The 18024-nt window shown below is 38.1% G+C and overlaps 1 long non-coding RNA gene across 3 annotated transcripts in view; it reads right to left on the minus strand.

Moving 5' to 3' along the window:
- Positions 1-18024, minus strand: part of LOC128833445 (uncharacterized) — a 109156-nt gene that overhangs the window by 77106 nt on the left and 14026 nt on the right. Inside the window, exon 3 of one of the 3 annotated variants that reach the window (XR_008444237.1) lies at positions 10188-10261. This is a non-coding gene — a long non-coding RNA (uncharacterized LOC128833445). Of the gene's footprint in view, positions 1-10128; positions 10262-18024 lie in introns of those variants that run through there. The other 2 variants (XR_008444236.1, XR_008444238.1) reach the window with 2 other exon arrangements.

An 18024-nucleotide genomic window follows, 5' to 3' on the forward strand; every position in this document is an offset into this window, starting at 1 on the left:
GACCTTAAAAGTAAAGTCAGGCCTTAAAAATCTCTAAGGAAGGAGATTCCACCACCTCCCTAGGTAACCCATTCCAGTGCTTCACAACCCTCCTAGTGAAAAAGTTTTTCCTAATATCCAACCTAAACCTCTTCCAGTGCAACTTGAGACTATTACTCCTTGTTCTGTCTTCTGCTACCACTGAGAACAGTCTAGATCCATCCTCTTTGGAACCCCCTTTCAGGTAGTTGAAAGCAGCTATCAAATCCCTTCTCATTCTTCTCTTCTGCAAACTAAACAATCTCAGTTCCCTCAGCCTCTCCTCATAAGTCATATGCTCCAGCCCCCTAATCATTTTTCTTGCCCTCCGCTGGACTCTTTCCAATTTTTCCACATCCTTCTTGTAGTGTGGGGCCCAAAACTGGACAAAGTACTCCAGATGAGGCCTCAACAATGCTGAATAGAGGGGAATGATCACATCTCTCGATTTGCTGGCAATGCTCCTACTTATACAGCCCAAAATGTCCTTAGCCTTCTTGGCAACAAGGGCACACTGTTGACTCATATCCAGCTTCTCGTCCACTGTAACCCCTAGGTCCTTTTTTGCAGAACTGATGCCTAGCTATTCGGTCCCTAGTCTGTAGCAGAACATGGGATTCTTCCGTCCTAAGTGCATGACTCTGCAATTGTCCTTGTTGAACCTCATCAGATTTCTTTTGGCCCAATCCTCTAATTTGTCTAGGTCCCTCTGTATCCTATCCCTACCCTCCAGCATATCTACCACTCCTCCCAGCTTAGTGTCATCTGCAAACTTGCTGAGGGTGCAGTCCACGCCATCCTCCAGATCATTAATGAAGATATTGAACAAAACTGGCCCCAGGACTGACCCTTGGGGCACTCCGCTTGATACCAACTGCCAGCTAGACATGGAGCCATTTATCACTACCCATTGAGTCTGACGATCTAGCCAGATTTCTATCCACCTTATAGTCCATTCATCCAGCCCATAATTCTTTAACTTGCTCAGAAGAATACTGTGGGACACCATATCAAAAGCTTTGCTAAAGTCAAGGAATAACATGCCCACTGCTTTCCTCTCATCCACAGAGCCAGTTATCTCATCATAGAAGGCAATTAGGTTAGTCATGAATGACTTGCCCTTGGTGAATCCATTCTGACTGTTCCTGATCACTTTCCTCTCCTCTAAGTGCTTCAGAATTGATTCCTTGAGGACCTGCTCCATGATTTTTCCAGGGACTGAGGTGAGGCTGACTGGCCTGTAGTTCTCCGGATCCTCCTTCTTCCCTTTTTTAACGATGGGCACTACATTAGCCTTTTTCCAGTCATCTGGGACCTCCCCCGATCACCATGAGTTTTCAAAGATAATGGCCAATGGCTCTGCAATCACATCCGCTAACTCCTTTAGCACCCTCAGATGCAGCGCATCCGGCCCCATGGACTTGTGCTTGTCCAGCTTTTTAAAATAGTCCCGAACCACTTCTTTCTCCACAGAGGGCTGGTCACCTCCTCCCCATGCTATGCTGCCCAGTGCAGTAGTCTGGAAGCTGACCTTGTTTGTGAAGACAGAGGCAAAAAAAGCATTGAAAGCTTTTTCCACATCCTCTGTCACTAGGTTTCCTCCCTCATTCATTAAGGGGCCTGCACTACAGGTGCTTTATATCACAAGAATGATGCAAAGCTGCCAGAGTAGTGATGAATCTGGCTCACATAGTTCAGAGGAACTCTGGATCAGCTTGTGAACTTGTGTGTGTCTTTCTGAATACCAATGATTTGTTCAAGTTTCAGTCTCATGCAAATTTAAATATTCAATATGATAAATCCTTAGTAGGGTTAATATTGAAAATGCCAACATACTGCTAACTATATAAATACGACCAAAATAAGCATAAAGTAGTAACTTTCAGAGTTAAGTCAGATTTTTCTCATCTCTGAGAACAGTGCAGAATTCATGGCATTACACTACCAGTGACTCTTTAATGAGTGGGTAGTAAAAATACCCGCCTTTCTGAATGCCAGGGGATATCAAAAAGTTACTCACTTCTGACTCAGTAATTACCCACCAAAAATGTAGATCAAGTGGTCGTCACCCAAATTAGTACCTGCCAAAGAATGCTTTTGGCAAGGTTGTCGTCTGAGAAACAGGAAACGAGTTGCAAAATATTATTAAAACTTGAAAATAACAGCTTTAAGGTGTGAGCTACCATTCAAATAGACACAATGGAGCAGAGACAGGAAATGGAGAATGCACAGGAACTATGTAGAGAAGAGGGTTTAGGGATGGGAATTGCCTTAAAAAAACCTCCCACATTTTCATCCCATTCTTCCACCTCCCATCGGACTCTCTGCAGTGTACGTTATTGTGTCTGGAAGACACATCATAGCTACTATAAGAATGAACTAAAATGGCTCTAAAATGTTCAGGGTCATGCATAAATGAGGAAGAGAGTAAGGATGGCCCATTGATTTAGGCACTAGCCTAGGACTTGGTAGACCTGGGTTCAAGTCCCTGCTCCTCTCTAGGCTTTCTATGCAAGCCACTTAGTCTCTTTGTGCCTCAGTTCCCTGTCTGTAAAATGGGGATAACTGCACTTTCCAATCTCATAGGGTGCTGTGAGGATAAATACAATGAAGATTGTGAGGCACACAAACACTACAATATTGAGGGTCATAAAAGTACCATAGATAGATATTAATAATATATATTTTATCTGTTATATCATAGATAATAATAATTGATATTGGAAAATTGCATCTGTTGAGAAGAACAAAAGTAGGCAGGCCACTGCTTCTGGTGTTTCAGCTGCCATTTAACAACAAATACAATCAATAATGATCACTGTATACAGAACATTTTACCTCCAGGTACTTTACAATTATCCACATATAACACCTTTAGTATGCAACCATCTGGTGTGGAAGGTGGCAACCAAATGTCTTACAGCAAACTGAACAACAGAGTAAGGAGCAGATTTTTTCCATGGACATCCCGCTAGACCCTCACAAAAAGGACCCAGGGATATATTTCTGTCTACTCTGGCTGGACAGCACCTCAGTCTTAAACCTATATCTAAGAGACTTGCACACAGTAAATCGTACAGAACTCAATTTTTCTGCTACAGAAGGATGACGACTGAGTCAGTCCTGCCAAGATCTGAACCTCTAGTTCCAAGGACTACTAGTGTTTCAAACCCAAGAGCTCCTTTGTACACAGACATTACACTAGCACTGGCATTGATGTAACACAAATGCGCTTAAGCAAAAATGGTACTCGATAACTGAACATTCCAGGTATCTACATTAGCTTCTTTGACAGAAACTCAACTTGTAGACATCGTCATTTATGGATATGCAGGACTCATCGGATCACTGTAAATATAAACTGTCTTTTCCTTTCAGTCTATCCATCCTCTTTGGCTTGGCTTGCTCATACTATAGTTCTCTTTGTTGTTTGCATGTGTCTCTTATTCTACTAGACCATGGTATACTAACTTTAATATTCCATTGTATACTATACTGTAAACCATTACTGACCCCTGCATAGTAAGTTAGACTTCCAGTCTTGCAATAAATCAGCACAAGAAGGAAAGCTATCTTGTAGCTCTCACATAGTCTCAGTAGTATGAATTCCAAAGTGACTCCAAAAGATGCAAGCTAGTGAAAGGATCTCATCTCATTTAGTCCTCAGAATGGTGGGCATTCCTGACTGACTACAGTCTTCCTTCTTGAATCTTCTATTACAACTGGTGGGTGTTCTCAGAGCTGGGTATTATGTAGAACTTTGCATATTAAAAGTATCCCAAAGAACTTAGCCTCAGTTAATTAATTTCCAGCAGTGAAGTGACTGCTTAGCCATTATTCACTCATCTTGGACAACAAACCCTATTTTATTGATACAAGGAATGTTGATTAGGATGCTGAATTCTAGAAAATCACCACAAGATCTTTCATTTTAACCGGGGAACCACCAGATATGAGCAGAAGGGACTTTGTTTAACAACTCATTTGATAGGACAGCACCCTTAACAGTGCAGCAGCCCTAAGGACGCTTTGTGAGCACTGGGGATCAGCCTGAAGTCTGATGTGAGACTTAAGCCTCCGACTTTTTAGCCCACATGAGTGAGTGCTTCCAGCAGAACGATACCAACATTCTGAAAATAAATGTGTGTATTCAATAAAGCTGACAGAGAACAGAGTAAGAATAAATAGTTGATTGTTTAAAATGGAAAAAGTCTAACAGTGAAGTGTTTCAAGGAACTTTATTAGGACTAGTGTTATTTAATATACTTATTAGTGACCTGCAAAAAATGGGGAGCTGGCAAGATTTACAGATGACATAAGATATTGAGGGTCATCAAGACAAAAGAAGATTAAGAAAATTAGGCAGATGTGCAGCATGATGGGAGATGAAATCCACTGTTGACAAATGCAAGGTAATGCATATTTGAAGGAATTATTTGAACTACTGGGATGCTATTTGAATTGCTGGGTTGTAAATTAACTAACCACTCAAGAAAAAGAAGTAGGTGACATTGTGGACAGCTCAGTAATAAAGCTGCTCAATGGGCAGCAGTGGTCAAAGAAGAAAATAAAATGTTAAAATGTAGAAAGAGCAGGATAGAAATTAATGCTAAAAATATTATGTCATTGAATAACTTGATGGTGCATTCTTATTGGAATGCTGCACCAGCCTATGTTCAACCCATCTAAAGAAACCAAAGCCAACATAGAAGAGCATAACAAAAATGAAGGAGTGGAAGGAGGACAGACTGGTTAGCTTGGAGAACACATATAAGAGAGGACATGAGAGAGTTAATGACAGGTATACAGCAGGTCAATTGCATGCTTCAAGTTACCTTGTCTCATAATACAATGACACTGAAATGCAACATTTTAAAAACAGATAGAAGAAAATGCATTTTACGTGATGCATAATTAACCTGTGGAACAGATTGCCACAAGATATAATTTAGATTTAATAAGGGCTTAATATGATTCAGAAAAAAATAAATGGACATTTTTAATGATAATGAGAACATCAACAGTTAATTTGGCCAAGATAAGATATTTATAAGGAATGCAAACCCTCATGCTTCAGGGCATAATCAAAGTACTAACTGATGGAGGTTGGGAAGAAATCTCCCTTTTGGGCATTCAGGGGTTTCTTATTTGTCCCTATATCCATCTGGTACTGGCTGCTATCAGAGACAGGATATTGAACTGGATGGACCAGTCTAATCTGGTGTTGCACTTCCCAAGTGAAATCCTGACCCATTACGTTAAATGGCAAAACTTCCATTCACTTCAACGGGGCCAGAATTTTACCCTTTCTGTTCGTAGCAGTAATGCTGGTGGGGGGGAGGGAAGGGGAGGCAGATGGGGACCGCACGAGTCGCAATGAATTAAAGCTACTATTGGGTGCATGTCTTAAAAGAAGAAAGCATCATCTTGTTCCCTGCATGGGGCCAGAATCTCCCAACTTTTCTTCACTCCATGGTTCTTATACCTATGCTGCTCACAAGCTGACCACTTTGTTATAACATAGATGTACCTAAAATGGTTTTAAGTTTTGCAAGAAACAGGGTGGTAGAATCTTGTCATTCTTCAAAAATATATTCTCCTTTTGTTGTCTTCTGTGTTAAATAATGAAAAAAGAGAAAAGCTATTGTTGCTTAAATCCTCCTTCAGAATGAGAACCTGATCTCTTGGGTGCATTTGAGAAACCTGATCTGCAGCTTCATAGAAGTAGAAGTTCTCTGTAAAAATCACTTAGTTTAAAATATGGCCCACCCAAGCACAAGCATCTTTCTCCTTCCTCTCTTTTTATAGCCATCCAGTTAAGGGAATGTCTGTAGTACAGAAATCTGATTCGACTATTAATATGTAAACAGAATTTGACTGGCTCTTCTTTTGTGCTTATTGCCAAGATACAATCTGGCACAACAGTTTTGTTTGATAGACAGCCCTGGCCTATGCTTGTCAACTAGCCAATGTAAAATAACATTATTACCCTATGATCTTGAATTAGACTGTAAAATATTTCAGTTGTGTGACACATATGATGAAAAGATTTTTGAGTTCTTACATGTTTACATAATTAGCACTGCATATTTGTTAAATGAAGGTATCACTATCACCTTTATTACCATATCCCTCCTCCTCCTCCTCTGTGATGTCTGTTTCTTATGTAGCCTCGGATGTGTTAACTTTTCAAAGACATCAGAAAAAGGAGTCTGTGTCTCTGCGAGACTTCTTTTACTTCTGTGCAATTCTAATAAAAGGTATCAGAATATCAACCCTGGTCACAGCCTTCAAAAAAATCTGGTGAGGTCCAACTCAAGTAAGGAAAAGAGAGCACTAGAGAGAAATGGCCTCAAAGACCTGACTTCAGGTGTATTTAATCCTTCTACTACTGGTTTTAAAGTATTAAGTAGCCAAAGGCTATCCCTGGGTAGAAAGACGGTTCAGTGACATCCCTTTTGTAAATATGTAGCTGTTCAGCCTCCCCCTAAACTTCACATTGAAGTCTGCTCTTTTTTCAGATTAATTCAGTTTGAATACTGCTGACTGTCTGTCACTACAGTCATATGTCACTGGTGGCAGCTCAGAAAGCCTAACCCCTTCTGTAATGTCATTGCACACAATTCATTTTTAAATGCAGCGTAATAGTTTAGGGATACCAGTAAAACACTGAGGAGGAAAACATTTTCAGTTTGAAGGGTGTGCAGTGCAGTTTATAAAACTAAATTTAGATGTGCCACACATGTTTCCCTGTGATTAACATATACAGTGTAGGTAAGGTTTGCAGAGTTTATAATAAATTAATAATAAAGGGCTAGTTTCATACTGAATAGTACCTCATTCCTCAGGCTGTTCCATTGGTTTCAGTGAATTCCCTCAAGGAATAAGATAGTACTTAGCATGACTATCAGAAGCAAGTCCAGAATAACCACCAGAACAGAGATAGGCTCCATCGGCCCAATTAGGAATCAGAGTGGGCTTTTGAACACCCTGGAAGTTTAGAGCTAGGGGTCTGGTTCAGCCCATTATAAAGAGAGGTCAGCTGCAAGCTGTGAATACCCACAAAAGGGTATTTTGGCTGTAAGGATTTGACTCCAGCCCATCTACAAAGGAGTACTTGGGTTAAAATATACATTTACAAAATGTTTGACATCTGCATGTAAGCCCTCCCTCCCCCCCCCCCCCCCCCCCGCCTCCCAATCACACATTTTATGGTCCAAATTGTGCTCTCAGTTTATCTTCTGCAACTTCACTGATTCAATGAGGTGCCATGGTGAAACAAACAGTAGAATTTGGCTCTTTAAACTTTAAGGTTTATGTGTAATTTAATGCAAAATATTTTTAATTACAAAACAATCAGTATATGCTGTTACCTGCCTAAAAAGCTTCTGAAATTAGGCCTAACGCTGCTCCAAATTTCAGTTTTTTGGCTTTCTGATTTAATTCCAGCTGCAATAGTAAATATCCTCCCCTGTTTACAGCTCCATAAATAGTGCCTTGTATTTTCTGTGACAATGCAGCTCTGGGCTGTCTCTGTGATCATTTATTTTATATCATCCTTAAGTTGCCATTTATTTACGTTTCTTAAAACAGCTACCCCATTAAACGAATGGCCTGCTTTGTTAAGTCATGGTCAAGGATGTTTCCTTCAACTTATCACATCTAGAAATGCCATAGTCAGAAATGCTTTCAGGCTATTTGCTAAGAAAACTAACATAAGCTTCTTATCAGAAAACATTACATTTCCCCGAAAGGTGAACTGTTCTGTCAGTTATTCAGGCCATGTGAAATTCTATGACAGGTCACTGCACAGAAGTTGATGGCACACTGTGGTCGCCTCGAATGTAAGCCAGAGCCTTCAGCTACATATGACTGCAGGTAGTGACACAGAAGCAGCAAGCCTTTTCCCTCTGTCACATCTAACTGTGGGTTGTATTCTGGGCATAGATTGGAGGGGGGTATACAGGGGCCTTAAGGCTGCATCAAGAAGCATTGCAGATTTAGTGATGAGTCCTGTGTGTTAACATCCAAGGTTCAAGTCCCAGCAGAGTCGGGCAGGAGAACAGGCTGTTTTAGACTTAATGCACCATTGTGCTTTCAACCTACTGCAAGAAATAAAGCCAGAAGAGAAGCTATGCATATTTCCAATACTCACAACACAGGCTTCATTCTGCTAAAAACAAAATCAATATTAGCAACTGCATACTAACTACTAAAAGTTTAATGGAACACACTGGAGTTCAGATATTTTAGTTATTTTCCTTAACGCAAGCAGCTAATTTCCAGTTAGAATTCCACTAGTTAAAAAGGTTGGTCATGTCAGTAAGAGGTGAGGAATAGCCCTCCTGGGATCAGCACTGTACACGCTTTGTATTATACAAATTTGCATAAAGCTTATGAACCTTCAGGAAAAGCTCTCCATAATGAAGCTAAAAGCTCTGATTGGCACAACACTCTGATTTTTGTGGGGTTTCAGTCATTACAGCACTGGAATCTGCACCACTAAATCCCGATGCATTGACATACATTGTGGTGTAATAACATTCTGTGTAATAACACAGAACACACAGAAACAATTGATTTAAGCAGGCTTCCCTTGTGCATTTGCTGAGTCCCCACTAGTTACAAGGATTAAGACTACAGAGAGAGCTAGACATTTAACAGACAGGGGAAATCTGAAAAAAATGAAAAACAACCCCCTCACCATATATTTTTCAGAGAAATAATTATTTTTAACCTTTTCAGTTGAAGACATTTCTGTTCTTTACACTTTATTCTAGTTTTGCTTTCTCATCTGGTTCTCAATTCTCATCTAGATTTGCTCTCCCATATTTCCAGGACAGTGTTTTCATTGCATTTTTGATCAGTTACCCTGAGAACGTAGAGTGTAAAGTTTTGAAGCAAAGCTTCACTATCTGACGTTTGGTTCCTGCCCTCAGGAGTTTCAGTCATGTTCTGTTTTGCTAATAGGTGTGTACACATCATTTGTCCTTTACTCCTGTGGAGAAATGGCCAGTCTGTAGTAAGAAATAAATATTTTATGTTTTTTTTTTATAAAAATGCCAGCTGCTTTTATTTTATTTATTCAAATTTATATTAACCATAGCTGTAGGTGCTCAGCCTATGCTCTGGGTTCCTATCCCCAGAAGGACTGTCCATGGATATAACCACCTAGTCCCCACTGTGCTCCCTCTTCAACAGCCTGAGAAAACAGAAAGAAAAGATGGGCTTTCCATCGTGACTGGAAGATTAACCAATTTGGGCTCTGATTGACCAACGCAGGGAAGTGTGTTCCAGAAGCTTGAACTCCTTACAGAGAATGCTTTGCCTCAGCTGGTCCTCCTCATTTATAGGGTAGTGGGCTGAAACTTGAGTCCCTCTTCTGATCTCAACTGTGGCAGTATCTCTCTTAGCTTCCCCATCTTATAACCCTTTCCTATTTCAGGACAGCTATGAACACCCTGTGTTACCAATAGCAATGCCTTGTGCAAGCCAGAAATTAAGGTTACTTGCACTGCTATCTGATTGCAATGTTTCTCTTCAGGAATAGGAAATAACACTATGAGCAGGCAAGTCCCTCCCCTGTGGACATTCTTTAAATGTTCTTCAAATACGATCTCCTTTTTGTAAACGTGTGTAATACTTCCTGCCTATGCATGATCACAGTCCAAATGCAAAAAAACCCACCTCTGTCCTAAAAAGAAATGACACCAGACCTGATCAGGAAACAAAGAAACTAAACTGATGCAATAATAGACAAATCTTTAGCAGATTTTACATACGATTATTAAAAGTCCTTCCCCTTTGCTATATATTTGACAATGCATATGAAACCTCAAGTCTGAGACGTATCTCCTTTGCTCTCAGTATTGCTGCCTGTAACCCGTGAATAAGTAAATGATTAAGAACATTTTAGATTTGGCATTGTCAGATATACTACCTGTCTCTTTTTGTTTCAGTCATGCTTCCTATTCTTACCAGTTTAGACATTTTCTATGTCTTCAACCTTTTCTCATCTCCACTGAGGTAACACAAGACATTTCAGAATCCCCACAAAAGTCAATTCAAGTCTGCTGTATCTGATCTATATGGGTTTATAGAACATTTTACCTTTAATCGAGACATTCCTCTCTTGCCTCCATGCTGGTTACAGCTATATTGTTACTCACCACACTAAGGCTTGGTTATGCTTGTTGTCTGCACGTACAGGACAGCACCAATGAGTAGGATTTCAAAGTGAAATCTGTTAAAAGTGGAAATCTCCAAATTAGCTCATGAATGTTACCATATGCAGAACTCAGTAAATATATCACTGATAAATCACACATTTTTACCACATGTCTATAAAACCATGATTATAATAAATGTCTGCTTAATTAATACATTAGGACATAAAGCCATTTATTCTCCTCTTATTTGCTATCATTCTCCCTGTTCTGATTTAATAATGCAAAAAGGTTTCTCAGATGCCAAATGGTGGAAATAATAAAAATACATTCATCACCGATATTGAAGGCAGACATGCCTGGCTGTGCTTCTGGCATAGCAAATGCAGCCAAATTTCTTAACTGAAAGGCGAGTGATGTTTTACCTAAACATGTTAAAAATCAGGTCTGCAACAATACAAAAAAACCCAAAACAAAACAAAAAAACCCCCCAACCAATCCTGTAAGATGCATTGGGAACACAGCAATAGAGGTGTCCAGAGTAACCATTATTACAATATGGAAAAAAAAAAAAGGAAGGAGGGGAGGGGGAAGCTTTCAAGACAGTTAAATTCATGAGGGCTACAGAGCCTCAAATTGAAATTATCTCACTCTGTGCTGATAAATAAAGTAGCTCTGGTACCTAAATCATGACACTAACTATACGTTTCGATTTTTTTAAGTAGTGATTAGGTGGATACTCAGGGGAACCCACTAGCCTTCACAGAGATAACAGACTCAACTTAATATCAACTTAAAAAGAGACTTGAATTCTAACCAATCTCATGTAATGAATTGCAATTCTATAGCTTTCAGAGGGGAAAAAAAAGATAAAAAAGCGATGTGGCTCCATTCTCTAACTTGCTGTCAGGAAATATAATTTGTGCTCTCGGTGATTCACCTAGCTCATATGCAGCATGCAAATTTATTTCCCTAATAATCAGACCTGGAGATTGCCCAAGAGGATTAATAGCATCATTCCTTATGACCGCCAGGATATTATGCACCTCTGACATGGAAAAATTGTGTTAGTTCTACAGAGAAAACGCAAGGATATTTGTCCTGCTAGACAATATAATAGGCTGGTGCATCATCAGATTACAATGTCATTTCAAAAACCTTGAATACAAATAATGTACAGTGGGGGAAATGTTGGTACAACCTCCCTTAATTCAGTAGCCTTGGATTCACATGTATTTTTTTGCTTGTATGTTTTTTTTTCGTTCTTTCCCTATTATAGCTTGTGGAATATTGTACGCAAAAAACAAAGATATTTTATATTAAAATTATATCTTGTTGTTGTATAGGGTATTTCTTTGAGAATACCCTATACAGACACTGTAAAAAACAAAACCCACTGCTCTCAGTTTTACAAAAAGCTAAATACACAAACATCTATATTATATTGTATATGTCTATAAGAATATGGAGCACATTTATTGGCACAGTTTCTTAATGTTTCATTCACAAGTCAAAGCAATGTATTTTGCAATCACTGGTATTCTCATAGGGAGAACGTTAATTTTTAAAATCTTTTTAAATGAGTTGGTCAGGAATTTTCTAAAAAAAGAAATGTTTCCTGCTGTACTTTAGACCAAAGAACACTGCCTTCGAGACAAGACAAAATTTCATTATTATGCGCATGGGAGCTATAAGATTAGCTCCTATTGCTGCCCCTAAGGTGGAGCAGCAGGAGGAACCAATGAGATGATGCTAATGTGCATGTTAATAGTATTCTCCTAGAAGAAGTTAGGATAATTAAACATGTACCGTCTCTTTAAGACAGAACTGCACACATTTTCTTCGGATGGGTGTTTACAAGATTTCCAATTTCAGGTCACAGCCATTTCTGAGATTGCTTAAGAAAGGGATGGGAATAACTTATCTTATTCATGTATTCAAAGAACCTTATAAAATGTGCAAAACATAACAGTTTTAAGGGGCAAAACATGCATCTTATCTTGACAGACCTGCTTTATTATGGGTAGTGTTGTATACTGACCTAATATATTGACTATTTTTAAGCTAATATACCTTGTAGGAAACCAGCCTTTAATGTGATGGATTTTATAGTATCTCATTAGGGTGTGTTTATATAACCTGATACTAAACACATTTCCAGATTCATGTTCCTTATTAAAATTGTGAGCTGTATTGATTTTTAGTTGGAACAGCAACAGAGTCATTTTTACTATTAAGAAAGGCTGTTCAGAAGTTATTTTCACAGATCACAACTGCTGTGACACAAACAGTGCACATATCTCTCATCTTTCTTTACAGCCGCAATTATATGAATTGTGATGCATTACCCCACCTGCTTCTCCATTGGTGGAGCAGTTCTGTTAGTTTGTTAAGAATTCAAAGGGGCATTTTTTATTCATGGTTTTGTTATTTTGCTTTTAAATATAAATTCAAGACAATCCTCAAAATAGTATTTATATTTTATCTGGTAAAGAAACATGTGTTTTTAAAACCAAAATACCTTCATGCCTCTGCTTTTCAAGTTTCCATAACAAACCTGGCAATATTTACACTAATATACCAAACACAAAAACTTAGCATTCCCAGTGGTATAAAAAATAATAACTTTCACATGCTAATGTCTCCATTTTGTAAACCAGTCTTCAAAGGTAAATCTAATGTTAGCAGTAAATAGAAATGCTCCTATATTTCTCTGAGGGATCAGGGGGAAATAATGATCTTTGAGGTACATTAAATAGTTTAAATTATTGGGAGGTCCTTGTTAGAAACAAAATGTGAGAATAAAAAGAATAAAGAAACTGTTCCCTTTCCTGCAAAGTTAGGGCTTTTGGAGGCCACCCAAATTTTAAATGCAAATATTTAGAGAGGAAGAATCACTTCTGAGACAAGCAAATCATAAACTTATTCTTCTTGATTTAATTAACAGTTAGATAGTACAATCTAGGTTTTTTTTACAAAAAGACACAGAAGAGTGTGTGTTCATTACATTTCTACATTTTTAAAATCAACCCTTAAGTCTTCAACAGGGACAAGGTTTGAAATTAAATTGCAACATATAGAAACCAATTGATTTAATATAGCCACTTGTGTGCTTTCCTTTTAACTAGACTTGTTAGTTTTGCTATAATACTAGAGAAGCAGTTCAGGAATTTCAAGTAATTGCTATATTTGGCCTATGAAATTTTAGGTCTGAATTGGTTCTCAGAAAGGAGAAAATTTTCCTTTATTTTGCCCCTGGCATGCTATTCATTATTAAACATTAAAGTTGTGTCAATTACTTACCTCCATAGTTGATTATTATCCTGGTTATTCTACCAGCTAATCAACCCTTCTCTAAAACATATCTAGCAGTGGGTCTTAATAGATATACAGAATATAATGATTTGTGCAAATTTATTTTGTTTCCTTTTAACCACAGAAATTGGTTGATTATTTTAATCCACACAACCCCCAAATAAGAGCCTATCTTGATTTACCAATTTATTTTTAATCAATGTTAGCCTGGGTTTTTAAAGTTTACTCTTCAGCCAATGTAAGAGATTACACTGGGAGAAAGGGAAAAAAAAAGATGTAAGTGTTTCATATACTTGCTTTAAAAAGGGATGAAACTAACCTCCCGGAGAAAGACTTTGTTAGTATTAACAGATTCACAGCTATTCTGTTTGAGGTGCAATTATTTTACCATTATTACACACAAGGCTTTTAACAGAACAGTCATTCCCTCCATTTAAGCAGTGAGTTTTATAATTTATTACATCTCTTTGGTCATCAACTCACTATACAAACAGTTGGTCACCAGTGACCAATTACATTAAGGTTAAGCAACATAACTTTAAATTAGAAATAAGCTAATGTATCTTCATCAAGGGCCTGCTGTGTTTTCACTGCTGTTTATGAGATGATACTAAATGTGGATATGGAGCACGCTCACTGGGACCAATTCCTATCGGCCTGAAAATGGGAAAGTCTTGAGCCTACTCAGGTCCAGAGCTAATTAATGGGATAACATCTGCTTTAAGCATTCCGCTGTAGTAATTTCTATCAACTTCACTGTGAAGGTGCATGGGAAACGAACAGAGAACTAAGTATCTATCTTGAACCACATTAATCTGTAGTGGATATGAAAATGTGAATTTTAATATTGCTCTCATCTTTAGGGGGTTGCGAGGGGGGGGGATTTTTCTTGTAGATTATATGGATTTTTTTCTCCCCCATGGAGAATATCCTAAATTCAATCTGCACATACTGCTTGTGGTTTTGTTCATTTTTTGTTTTGTTTTGTTTTGTTTTAAAGAAAGGGACACAGCAGCAGATGAAGATGACCATGTGTCTCATCAACAATCAATTTTATACAGGAGGATGTTGAAGTGGTTTTATCGCATTACTTAAAAAAAAAACAGCATGAATTGCCAAAGAAAAAAACGTGGTACTGTAAAACAGGCTTCAAAAGTGATAAACCCAGTTACTTCATTTTATCAGCTTGTGTATAACAAGCACTTGTCTGAAGTGCCAGGCACCTATCCTGATTTGTTATTTAAATAAATACAGGTTGAATGGAATAAATAAAATAGTACTACTACTACTACTACTAAAAATAATCCATGATTACTTAAAAACAAACACACATATCTGAATTCAGAAGTCCCTTCAGCTGAATTTTCTCACTTATTCTGCAAATTGTTAAAACATTTTAATTACAGTCAACGGTTCGGAGCTATATTTTGCTCCTGTGCTTTTCCAGTAGGCCAAAGAATGAGAATGCTCAGGATAAACTGGTTTATTTTTTATATTACATAGTCAAGCAAACAGGTATGTGCCACCAATGCGTGCGCTTGGAGTGGTCAATAAACAAAAGAAAACGTATTGTTTTCTCTTTATATTATTATTGCTTAAGCTACATTTTACTGATTTAATTCTTTCAAGATAATACATTGGGGAATGAATGGCATGCAAACAAAAAAATGGTCCTAGAAATAATGAAATTATATTAATAGTTGTTCACCTTTACCTAAGAGGTGATGAGTTCAAATGTCAACTCTATGGAATATTTTCTATAATTTGCTTGCCATTGTGCATATTCTATTTATTTGTTTGCTGCTAGGTATTGAAATATTCAGGCTATTGGGATTTAAATGCTTATTTGACTAACAATGCTTATCTGTGAATTAATGGTATAAAACATGGCGTTTTCTAAAAGGTTGTCACTCAGTTTTATTTATGGAGATGCTACTCAGACAAAATTCAAGGTCTTTCAAAGAACATTGTTACGTCTCAAGCATAGGGGAGAAAAATATTATTTGCATTTTTAACAATCCTATATAATTGTATAAATTATTGAAATGAAATAGTGCCTGCTGTTGTTACACATGTAAATTATAATTGCATAATGAAGTAGCATAGTGTATCGCACATGCAGTATCCACAATGAGTTGCTCTGAGGCAGAATTTTTGTTTTGTTTTGTTACAAAATTCTCATTTGAGCCATTAGGATTTGGGGCCAGAAAATAAATTTGGTGTCTACTGTGCATGAGCACATAAATATGGTCAGCTTCATTACTGCAGTAATATTCTGATTTTCTGGTAGGACTAATAGAAGCACCACACTGATAGTACTCCAAGCCTTCCTTCTGCTAGCATGCCATCTGGTTGCAACAAGGGTGAACCTTCAGTTCTGTTGGTTTACCTATACTGCTGGTGCTATTTGAACCCTTATTTTCCTTAAGGGGATCCTCTAATTGTCTTAATGTATATACAAGGATAATATATTCACATTCATAGTAAAAAATAACTTCAAAATTAGAGGCTGTCAGTAAAAATGTAATGTTACGCTGGAGTGATTGGCAACTGTTGATCCAATTATATAACTAGTTGCTTCTTAAAATTCAGGGAGAGGAGATGGATATATAATATGCTGTAAAGTGTAAAAGAGCTGGACAAGAAATAAGGTGGGTTGAATTATTTTAGTGCTTTGATCAAATTAGAACCAGGTTGATGAAAGGAAATGCCTTGGGTTCTCAGCTTGAAGTTTTGTGTGATACAAAAGGCTCTTGAAATGATCAATTTTGCATGTCAGTCAGTAAGTTTAGACTAGCCTAGTCTTCTATCTATGAAAGAGAGACAGTTTCTATACTTGATCACTCAGACTTCTGGCCCCTGTGGGACATTAAATTGAGCAGAAATTAAATGGATGAGGGAGAGGAGACCATCACAGAAATCAGTGGAAGAGCTCTGTGTTGGGGTTCTCTGTTTCAGCTTTCTGCACTGCCTGTGCATTCCTGTACCTTGACTCAGAGATGATAGGGTTGGAAAGGAACACGGTGATTGCTTGATGAATCCCCCTACACTAAATGCAGGATTATCGTCTGCACTGGTCTCTTCAGAGTTTGATCTAATCAACCACTGAATATTTCAGCACCGGCTTTCACCCCCTCGTCTCATTCTGTCCCACCTACCAAAGCAGTTATTATATAATGGCAGCTGGCTATTATTATTTACACAGTGTCATAGTTGTGCAACCTGAACAGTACTAGGACTACTCACTTCTGCTCCCCTTTAAGGAGAACACTAAAAAAGGATGTAGAGGGGCAAAGAGGGTGTGTGACCATGGTCCCATCCTTGTTTTGCCCCATGCACAAAAAATGGCCCCAGAGCGATTGTGTCGGCCTGAAACACAGTCCCTCATGGGGCAGGATGACTTTGTGGATTTTAAGTCATTGCCGTGAGTTGAGGACAGTACAATCTAGCTCTTAAATTTTCAGGGCTGTACAAAACATGCTGAAAGTCTGCCGCGCCCTAGTAAGCCTTATTTCGAAAGGCAGGAACCATGGAAGGTTTGTTGTGAAGTTCCCGATTCAGACCAGTGCACATCAACATCTCTGCTACTGGGATGTAGGGTTGAGATAAAAGAGCTCTGAGCACATTCATCTTATTTATATATATAAAATCATTTAAATTCCAAATTGTGAGTGTCACAAGGTTCCTGTGCCTGATTGTATCAGATAATAGGTAGACAGCTAAAGGACGCCCAGGTGTTAAAATAACTCTTTCCTTTACCTATAGTACAGTACCTGCATGGGAACGCTTTTTCTTTGGCATGATTTTCTTCCACAAGTAACACCTCCAGAAAACACTGTTTCCAGAAATGATATTCTAGGATTGGGAATACTGACAGATTGGTGCAGCAACCTTCAACCAGGTGTCCTGATTCAGTACTGTATGGAATTACATCAAAATGCAGTGGTGTTTTTTGTGTTTGGTTTTGTTGTTGTTGTTGTTGTTATTTTTCTTAGATGCAGAGTATTTGAATAGCTGCCCATTTCTACACCAAAGCAACGATTTGGTGTTCCCCAGTAACAGAAACACCTCACAGCATCAAAAATGACAGGACATCAGAGTATAGCTTCACTAAAAAAGAGGCACGAGGCATTAAATGAATGACATTTTTTGAGTTCCAAGATTGGAGTTACAGAAATATCTGCTTTCAGAGTAGCAGCCGTGTTAGTCTGTATCCGCAAAAAGAACAGGAGTACTTGTGGCACCTTAGAGACTAACAAATTTATTAGAACATAAGCTTTTGTGGGCTACAGACCATTTCGGATGCAGAAGTGGGCTGTAGCCCACGAAAGCTTATGCTCTAATAAATTTGTTAATCTCTAAGGTGCCACAAGTACTCCTGTTTTTTTTTTTTTAATATCTGCATGATTCATATATACGGTAAGATAGTCATACACATTCCAGTGTTAGGCATTCACTAGTGCAAATGCTAATAAAGTGTAATTTGGCAATATGATAGAGGTCCTTATTTCCAGTTCTATCTGTG

Source organism: Malaclemys terrapin, chromosome 3, assembly GCF_027887155.1.
Source record: "Malaclemys terrapin pileata isolate rMalTer1 chromosome 3, rMalTer1.hap1, whole genome shotgun sequence".
NCBI classification, from domain to species: Eukaryota; Metazoa; Chordata; order Testudines; family Emydidae; genus Malaclemys; species Malaclemys terrapin.